Source organism: Gastrolobium bilobum, unplaced genomic scaffold (genome assembly GCF_033153095.1).
Source record: "Gastrolobium bilobum isolate Gb01-03AN ecotype WA unplaced genomic scaffold, APGP_CSIRO_Gbil_v1 utg13418, whole genome shotgun sequence".
In the NCBI taxonomy this organism is placed as follows: domain Eukaryota; kingdom Viridiplantae; phylum Streptophyta; class Magnoliopsida; order Fabales; family Fabaceae; genus Gastrolobium; species Gastrolobium bilobum.
The window spans coordinates 284,448-295,076 of NW_026897420.1; the positions used below are offsets into that span (position 1 = coordinate 284,448).

Consider the following 10,629-nt stretch of genomic DNA (forward strand, 5'->3'; position numbering starts at 1 on the left):
TCTCTGACATATATATATATATATATATATAGGGAAATATTAGTCTGCTTTTACATGAGGTAGCTTATCTCATTTTCTCTCACACCTCGATTTCTGCACCTCACCTTTTTTTCTTTTTCTTTTTCTTGTAATGGTGGGACCCATCTAGTTTCTCTCTACAACATAAGATACCTAGGTATCTTATGTAAAAGGAGATTAATAAAACCCATATATATATACCTCCAACTGTCAGTCATAACACTCAAATTGCTTCTGTGAGAGGAAGTTAATTCCTATAATACATCAATTTGGCACCACAAGCATTTCCAATTAAAGTGAATTCAAATTTAATTTCAAAATAGAAAAGCAAATCACACTGATACTGGAAAATGCAAAAGCAAAGATAAAAAAACATCACTACAATAAAGATTTTCGAAATTTCAATTGCAAATAAAGACACAAAAGGCGATCTAAGAAAAAATAGTAGTATAGAACTCACATACACGGAGTTGTTCTCCCATGTTCGGTTTCCATTGTACAATCGAAAGCATCAACATCGATGGCAGGAAAGTAAGAGATGGCGAAAATGAATGCTAGAACGAGCAAGTAGAGGAAATTACTATCTAGATCTGTACAAATAGCCTTGGGAAAAGGATGATAATGGTAGCTTAGGGTTCAAACTAGAGGAGGCCAAAACTAAAAAAAAAAAAAAAAAACCCGAGCGACACGGGTGTGAAGGAGGAAGTGTAAAAGTGATAATGTGGCATTTGGGAATAATCACCTGTTATTTTGCCACATCGCCCTTTCACGTTGCGAAGTTACGGATTTTTTAATATTTAAACAATATTCTGATGCATGTGGCTAAACGATTGTGGCTGAATGCCGCATTTCTTGTGGTGATACTAACAACATAAATGCACTACCACATTCATAAGCATGACATAGGAAACTGAGCATCAAAGTAATCTAGCCATACATTAAGCAAATAACCCAAATTCTGAAAAACCAATATATAATTCAGTGTTGATATAATGTATTACTAAATCAATAAGATGATGTGGTAGACCAAGATGTAACCTAGCCGCGTCAGTATTTGTCCCAGATACAGCCTGACCTCGTCGGTCTTTCTGCCATTTGCAGTAATATGTTATCGGTTATTTTTTTAATTTTTAGGGTTCATTTGTGACAACTGACAAGATTAAAGTTTAGTAAGCTTTAGTTTGACGTAGAGAGTTGGAAATATTGTAAATACATTAATAATACTATGTGGGAAGAAGTCCCACATCATTAAATTATTATTGTTATGTAATTGTTATACTGAATTTATATAATAGAGCCTAAGTTGTGTTATAGAATCACACCGATTTCAACATACGCCTCTTAATATTCAACACTTTGTTATAAAACCTTCCAATAATACATTACAAATGGAATCAATGGAACTACTTTATCCAACCTGGCAACCTCCTATCCCCATACCAATTCTTCATGAAACAATTCTACAACAGCAATTGTTATCAAAGTTGTTTCTTTCACCATAGTGTCTTGGCTTACATATCTAACAAGCAAAGGAGGATTTAAGTGTCTGAATGATACAGTTAAAAGTGCATCCTAATTGAAGAAAACCAGTTAAGCAAAAATGGAGAAAATTGACAAATTAAACAAAATTCAGAGACTAACTTAGAAGTCAATATGAATAGGTTAAGAAAATGAAAATCAGTGGATCTGGAAGAGCAAGAAAATTCCAATTCAGATACACTATAAATATGCCGAGATCTACTTCAGCACATCCTATATTAAATTTAATAAATCATATGATGAATAGAAGTTTTCCAGTCAATATCAGCAAGCACTTTGATAAACATATTTTACTTCCTGAGTATAAAGAAAGAAGTAGATGACATACCAAGCCGGAGGAGGAATTTGCTTGTAACCACTTTGATAACTTCTTGTAGGATGATTTCTTGACGTCTAAAGTAATCCCTGAAGGCCTGCACGGTAATACATGGTTTGACCTACAATGCCGATAGACAAACACTAATTAGATTACTCGAGGTAAAAAAAGGAGAAAATTGAAGTAACAAATGTAATAAATTCCTATAATCACCTTAAACTTTAATTTTAAAAAAAAATGCCAAACAATTCGCAAAATAAATGCATCATTATTCCACTAGCTCAAGCCTTGCAGCTTATGTATACGTGACCCCTAATATCTTGTTTGTGATCTTTTAACATATATGTTTATGTAAACTTTCTTTTTCTGTGTAAAATTATATATATATAAAAAAAAAACACTAATTAGATTCCATAAGCCTTGCAGCTTATGTAAATTTTGATGACATGGCACACTGTTATTTACATTACCAAATTTCTCATGATCTCATCCAATTAAAAGTGTACTCCATAGTGGTCATATTTTGGAAACCTCTGTTACTGAACGAATTTATTTTAGAAAATTTCAAAACTGACCCTAATTGTCAACCAAAATTCCTGGATTGCTGGATTTTTTGGCCATTCTGTTTTTAATGGTTCAACCAAGAGGACAAACACACACACACACACACACACACACACACACACACACACACACACACACACACACACACACACACACACACACACACACACACACACACACACACACACAGAGAGAGAGAGAGAGAGAGAGAGATAACCCTACCATAGAGTGCTTCCGGGCATGGGAAGGTCTTTGTCCTTCAGTGTTGTATGCAATGCTTGCAGAAGGCACTTGTCCAACAGCAAATCAATGTCTGCAGTTGATAGATTTTAATGGTCATTTGGGTCACCAGCAAAGCCAGTATCCGGTAACTTCAAATCCTCCACTTCATCCCCTTTTGTGTTTCCCTGTTTGTTACTTGTAATGAATCAAACAATCAGGGTCAAGCAATACTTGCCACAGCAAATCACGATAATAATGAGTTATTCTCAAGGCCTTTCCACGTAATCCAGCTTTTAAAGCTTCAGTGCTGCTCATTGTGGTACTCCCAACCTTCATAAAAATGAATGAATGAATGAAGTGTTAAAAATAACAAGTAAGGTAAGAATGATAATAGGAGATAAAGAAGAAGTGGTGGTGGTTAGAGAACATACCGCAATAGGAGCAGGATTTCCGGGTACTTTAACAGACCATGGTTCACCAGCTACAAATGAAGGAAGACCTTGAAGAGGGACATTGATACCTGCGAACATCATCAAATCAGCTCCTCCAATAACAAAATGAGAAACCTCACCACCTGTAATTCACAGGTCCTATAATGGTGTTTCTCTTAAACACTCAAACGCACAAACAAGTCTCTGAATATACCTCTATGTATTACTGATTCTACCAAGCCACATTACAAGAGTTACAATGAGCTATTTATAAATAATAGCAAATAGCTAAGAATACTAATGACCAACTTAGGAAATCTAAACATAATAATGACTACTTCTTAGAAACTTTAAACTCATTAATGTCCACTAACAAATTCCTAAAGGACACATCCCTTTACCACAAAACTCTTTATTTTCTATTTTCTTTAATTAAATAAAGTTTAAACCCAACAAAACTCCCCCTTAAACTTTAATGTCTCTACCGTTCTTCATTCCCATCTTCTTCTTGCAATTCTCAAACAATATCGGCAGGGGTTTTGTGAAAATATCTCCAACTTGATCTCGGCTTGCAACATGACTGAGCTCCACCTTTCCTTCTCTGACTTGATCTCGGATGAAATGAAACCTGACATCAATATGCTTACTTCTCTCATGGTTGACCGGGTTCTTTGCTAACTCGATCGCTGATCTGTTGTCAACTCGAATCTCGGTTGGGCCGACTTGCTCTTGCTCCAGCTTCCTTAGTAAATTCCTCAGCCATATTGCATGACAAACACACCAAGATGCCACAACATACCCGGCTTCACATGTAGACAGGGTCACAATGGGTTCCTTCTTTGACACCCAAGTAAACGCCGTGTTTCCCATGAAGAACACATAGCCAGACGTGCTCTTCCTATCATCAACATCTCTGCACCAATCACTGTCTGAATATCCCACCAGCTTGTACTTGTCCGACTTCGAATAAAGAAGTCCTTGAGAGATTGTTCCTTGAACATATCTTAGAATTCTCTTTGCCGCCTTCCAATGAGTATAAATCGGCTTATCCATAAATCGGCTTATTATTCCAACACTCAGACACAGATCCGGCCTCGTACACGTCAAGTACCTCAGACTTCCAACTAGACTTCGATAAATACTCGCATCTACCTTTTCTCCTCCATCATATCTTGAAAGTTTAACGTCGGGTTCCATGGGGGTTGAAACCGGGTTGCAATCACTCATTTTAAACTTCTCTAAAATTCCTTTTGCATAGACTTCCTTAGAGACGAAGATCCCGGATTCATCTTGTCTAACCTCCAAACCAAGAAAATATCTCATCAGACCGAGATCCGTCATCTCGAACTCCTTCGTCATTTTCTTCTTAAAATCTTAAATCATTCCTTCATCATTACCCAAGAAAATCATATCATCAACATATAGAGCAACAAGTAGAATTTTACCTCCTTTCTTCTTTACATAGAGAGCATGTTCATACGGACACTGCTCAAATCCATCATTCTTAAAATAATTATCAATCCTCGTGTTCCAGGCTCATGGGGCCTGCTTCAAACCATATAAGGCTTTCTTTAATCTCAACACTTTTCTTTCTTGTCCGTCTTTCATGAATCCCAGAGGTTGTTCCAGATACACCTCCTCCTCGAGTACTCCATTTAAGAATGCCGACTTCACATCCATCTGATAGATCGGCCATCCGAATTGGGTTGCTTGAGAGTTCAACAGCCTGATTGTCTCCATTCTTGCTACGGGTGCGAACACCTCGTCATAATCAATGCCGGCCTTCTGCCTATACCCTTTCTCCACTAGCCGGGCTTTGTATCTTTCGATCTCTCCCTTAGCGTTCATTTTCTTCTTGTACACCCATTTCACACCAATGGGCCGACTTCCTTTGGGAAGCTCGGCAAACTCCCACGTCTTATTCTTTTCTATTGCATTAATCTCCTCCTCCATGGTTGATTGCCATTTCTCATCTCAGATTGCTTCTTCAAAACTCACTTCTTCAGAATCTATCAACAAACATACCAAGTGTGCTTCGTTAGTTGAGTCATACAAGTCTTGCAAGCTCCTCATTCTCGGTTGTCTCTGCTCTTCATCATCAGAGATTTCATGATTAGCGGGGATATGGGACGAAGGTTGTCCGACCTCAATTGTCATTTTCCGGGTTCAACATTCACCCCGGATGGACAACCCCAGTCCCAAGCATCTTCTTCATTCACCTTCACATCTCGGCTTATCAACACCTTTTTATTGACGGGATCCAACAACTTGTACCCCTTTGTCTTCTCATCATAACCAATGAATACATACTTCTTACTTTTATCTTCAAGTTTCGTTCTCAACTGATCCGGTATGTGTGCATATGCAACACTACCAAAAATCTTGAAATGAGCCACTGATGGCTTTAGACCGCTCCATGCTTCTTGTGGAGTTTTATCATTCACACTTGAGTGCGGACATCGGTTCTGCACGTACACTGCACATTGTACGGCCTCTCCCCAGAACTCTTTCGGCATGTTCTTCGTTTTCAACATAGATCGGACCATATCCAGGATAGTCCGGTTCTTCCTCTCAGCTACTCCATTTTGCTGGGGCGAGTACGGTGCGGTCAGGAACCGCCTTATCCCATGTTCTTCACAATAATTCTTGAAAGCTGTTGACACGTACTCCCCACCTCGGTCTGAACGGACCGATTTGATGTGCCTCCCAGTACCATTCTCTATCATTACTTTAAAACTCCTAAATGCCTCTCGCACCTCGGATTTTTCCTTCAAAAAATACAGCCAAGTCTTTCGACTGAAATCATCAATAAAGGTTACAAAATACTTCTTACCACTGAAAGACCCCGGAGTAATGGGTCCACACAGGTCGGTATGGATCAACTCCAGAGGCTGCCTAGCTCGGTATCTCGCCATCCTTTAGAACGGGCTCCTCGCATGTTTTCCTAATACGCAGTCCTCACAAAATTTTCCTTCAGAGTTAATCTTTGGTAGTCTCACTACCATGTTTTTCTTCATCATCTCGGTCAGACCACCGTAGTGAAGGTGTCCAAACCGTCGATGCCACAAATCCATCTTATCTTCTACCCCGGCTTGCAGACAACCGACCTCCATGCTCCTCAAACTCAACTTGTACATTCTGTTTTTCTCCATCTGAACTCGGGCTATCAGACACCCTTGTTTGTCTTTCAATAGTAGAACTCGGTCTGTCATTAGAACCGAGTAGCCCTTTTCCATTAACTGTCCAATGCTCAGAATATTGCTTTTGAGCTCAGGCACGTAATACACGTCCCGAATTGTACCAGCTCGTCCATCCTTTTGCAAGAAACAGATCGTACCTCGGCCTTTTACATCAATTTTGGACGCGTCTCCAAAAGAGACATGTCCGGCTTCCACTGTTTTCAACTCCTTGAACAGATGTTTGTAACCACACATGTGATTACTGGACCAGTATCCAAGTACCACTCTGTCTCACTCTTCGAACTTGTTTCACCATGTGCCAACATCAAAACTCCTTCATCTCTTATCTCTCCTTCTGCAGCAAAGTTTGACGTCCCGTCAACTCTCCTTTCATCTCGGCAATCCTTCGCGAAATGGCCAACTCGGCCACAGTTGTAGCACCTGTCCGAGTTGCAATCTCTTGCATAGTGACCATACTTTCCACACATATGACATTCTACATTATTTTGATTCGACCACCGGCCTCTTCCACCTCGGCCACGTCCTCTACCTCTCCAGTTTTGCTAACTCGGCTCAGTTCTTTCTTTATTTCTCACCTCATGACCTCGGCCACGACCACCTCGGCCATTTCCACGTCCAGCTCGGCCACGACCTCTACCTCGGACGTTCTGAGAATACAACGCCTTCTCTTCCTTGATATTTGCTTTTGACTGGAGTGCTTGCTCCAGTGTCTCTTCTTTCTTCTTTTTCTTGCGCTGTTCATGCGCCTCAGGAGAACCCGCTAGCTCTTCAACAGAGAGCGTAGCCAAGTCCTTAGACTCCTCAATTGCACATACCACGTTTTTGAAGTCGTCTGTCAGCTTCCTGAGAATCTTTTCAACAACTCTAGTCTCAGATAATTCCTCACCATTCTGCTTTAACTGATTCACCACGGCTTGAACGCGGGTGATGAACTCGGATACACCTCTGAATCTTTCATCTTCATTCCTTCCAACTCGCCACGCAGAGTCTGAAGTCGGACCTGCTTAACTCGATCAGCTCCTTTATAGACATTCTCCAAGATGTCCCACGCTTCCTTTGACGTCGTCGCACTTGCAATCTTCTCAAATCCGGACTCATCTACAGCTCGGAATAACATGTATAAGGCCGCCTTGTCCTTCGCACGCGTCTCTTTCAACGCCTTGGTTTGAGCTGCTGAGTATCCTGCGGTAGTTGCAGGTTCAGCAAAACCGTCATGAATAACATCCCAAGTATCTTGGGATCCAAGCAACGCCTTCATCTGAATGCTCCAATTCACATAATTCGCCTTTGTCAGGCGGGGCAATGGCATACTGGAAGTGGTCACACTCTCCATAGCTCTGATACCAATTTGTAATTCACAGGTCCTATAATGGTGTTTCTCTTAAACACTCAAACGCACAAACAAGTCTCTGAATATACCTCTTTGTATTACTGATTCTACCAAACCACATTACAAGAGTTACAATGAGCTATTTATAAATAATAGCAAATAGCTAAGAATACTAATGACCAACTTAGGAAATCTAAACATAATAATGACTACTTCTTAGAAACTTTAAACTCATTAATGTCCACTAACAAATTCTTAAGGGACACACCCCTTTACCACAAAACTCTTTATTTTCTATTTTCTTTAATTAAATAAAGTTTAAACCCAACACACCCTTCAACGTGAAACAAGGGAGTAACTCTGGAACCATCCACAGAGCATAAACTGCAAAATCAAAAATGAAATCATCATGCTTTTTCATAACTCCTTAATGCTTCGCTTCAGTTTCTTCCCTCTGGTGAGACTACGCCTCCACACCCTTCTTGAACATTCTCTTATTTGCCTCTCTCTCTCTCTCTGCTTTGAGTGAAACTCTGTATAACGGGGAAGTTTTGACTATTTGTTCTGTTTCATTTTAGGGTTTTATTAATCTCAGGGTTAAAGGAGATAAGTTATCTCATGTCATACTAATTATAGAAATAAATTTGTGGGCTTCACCATCTGAAAAAAAAATGAAAAAAAGTGGCACAATTATCGAAGGATGTGTAGGAGAGAAAATTATCACATGTAACATAAGAGTAGTTTTTCCCTTCATTTTATATAGAGAAATTTGCAGAGTGTGTTATTAACGTAGGGTTTTGATCTATTTTTAGCAATAAGTTGCACGTTCTTCTATGCATATTTTTCACTACTTTCTGTATCAAAAATTATTAAACCTATTAATAATATTAATTATTATGTTTATTGGATGGAAAATTATTTAATATTTAAAATTCAAAATTTTTAAATTTTAATTTTGTACTTGATAAGTGAAAAAATAGTTCAGCATTTAAAGTTTCTGTAACGGGAAAAATATATATATATATAAGAAATTTTAATTTTAATATAAAATTATAGATTAAACAAAAAATATAAGGATGCTTATAGTTAAAGGTTGCAAACTGAGCTTGGCCCAGAGGGCCTACCCGCCCCGCCCTCCAACACGTTTTTATAATTAAATTAAAATTTATTTTTCTTTTTTTATAATTAAATTCCTAATTCAGATTTCAATTTTTGTAAATACAAATTTATAAAAATCCAAATAATAACGATACAAATCTTTGCAAAAAAATAATTATTTATTATTATTCTGTAAATCTAATTGTAATAAATGAAAGTTGATGTCTGAGATAAAATATAAAAACCTAGACGCAACTATAAGAGCCCTTTTTTGTGGATAAATATAAAAACTTATTCCATGCTAATAGTTAGAGGTGGCAAACTGGGCTCGGCCCGAAGGGCCGACCCACCAACATATTTTTATAATTAAATTAAAATTTCATCCTTCTTCTTTTATAATTAAATTCCTAAATCTGATTTTGATTTTTGTAAATACAAATTTGTAAAATTTCAAAGACAAACGACACAAATCCTTGCATAAAATAATTATTTATTATTATTTTTTAAATCTGATTATAATAAATGAAAGTATGTCTCTGAGATAAAATATAAAGGGGAAGGATATTGTAACAACCAAGTTGTGTTACTACCAAGTTACTACCAATCAATCTCATCGTTAGATCAATTATATTGATCCAACGGTTATATTTATTTTCATCTTTGTATGGTCATGATTTCTCAAATTTAATACTTTATATTTATTTCCACCATACGTGGTTATGATTTCTCATATTTAATGCTTTCACTTTTTTGGAAATATTCCAATCGGTTCATTGCTTCGCAACTAATCCGATTCGGGGCGGGTCCAGGATTAAGGCTTTAAACCCCTCCCAAAGGTGGTACTGGGAAGATTCAAACACATGCTCTCATCCCCACCTGCTTAGCTCCCATGCGCCAACTGAGCTACCACCATTTGGTTTTAATGCTTTCACTTTAAATATGGGAAATCATAACCATACAAAGAAGGAAATAAATATAACTGTTGGATCAACATAATCAATCTAACGGTGAGATTATTGGTAGTAACTTGGTAGTAACATAACTTGGTTGTTACAATATCCTTCCCCAAATATAAAATCCTAAAAGTGATGATAAGAACTTTTTTTGTGGATAAATATAAAAATCTATTGCATGCTGATAGTTAGAGGTGGCAAACTGGGCTCGGCCCGAAGGACCGGCCCACCAACAAATTTTTATAATTAAATTAAAGTTTTATTCTTCTTCTTTTATAATTAAATTTCTAAATCTGATTTTAATTTTTGTAAATACAAATTTGTAAAATTCAAAATACTAATGACGCAAATCCTTTCAAAAAAATAATTATTTAAATAAAACGATGATAGTTAAAGGTTGCAAACTAGGCTTGGCCCAGAGGGCCTGCACGCCCGACCTGCCAACACGTTTCAATAATTAAATTAAAATTCCACTATTATTTTATAATTAAATTCCTAATTCAGATTTCAATTTTTGTAAATGTAAATTTATAAAATTCCAAATAATAACGACACAAATCCTTGCAAAAAATAATTATTTATTATTATTTTGTAAATCTAATTGTAATAAATGAAAGTTCATCTATGAGATAAAACATAAAAACCTAGACGCAACTATAAGAGCCCTTTTTTGTGGATAAATATAAAAACCAATTACATGCTAGTAGTTAGAGGTGGCAAACTGGGCTCGGCCCGAAGGGCCGACCACCAACACAATTTTATAATTAAATTAAAATTTTATCCTTCTTCTTTTATAATTAAATTGCTAAATCTGATTTTGATTTTTGTAAATACAAATTTGTAAAATTTCAAATACAAACGACACAAATCCTTGCAAAAAATAATTATTTATTATTATTTTTTAAATCTGATTATAATAAATGAAAGTCCGTCTCTAAGATAAAATATAAAAACTTAG

The 10,629-nt window shown here is 37.1% G+C and overlaps 1 pseudogene; it reads right to left on the minus strand.

Moving 5' to 3' along the window:
* Positions 1 to 1,303: 1,303 nt before the first annotated feature.
* On the minus strand, positions 1,304 to 8,041 carry LOC133306787 (uncharacterized; annotated as a pseudogene).
* Between the last annotated feature and the right edge of the window lie 2,588 nt (positions 8,042 to 10,629).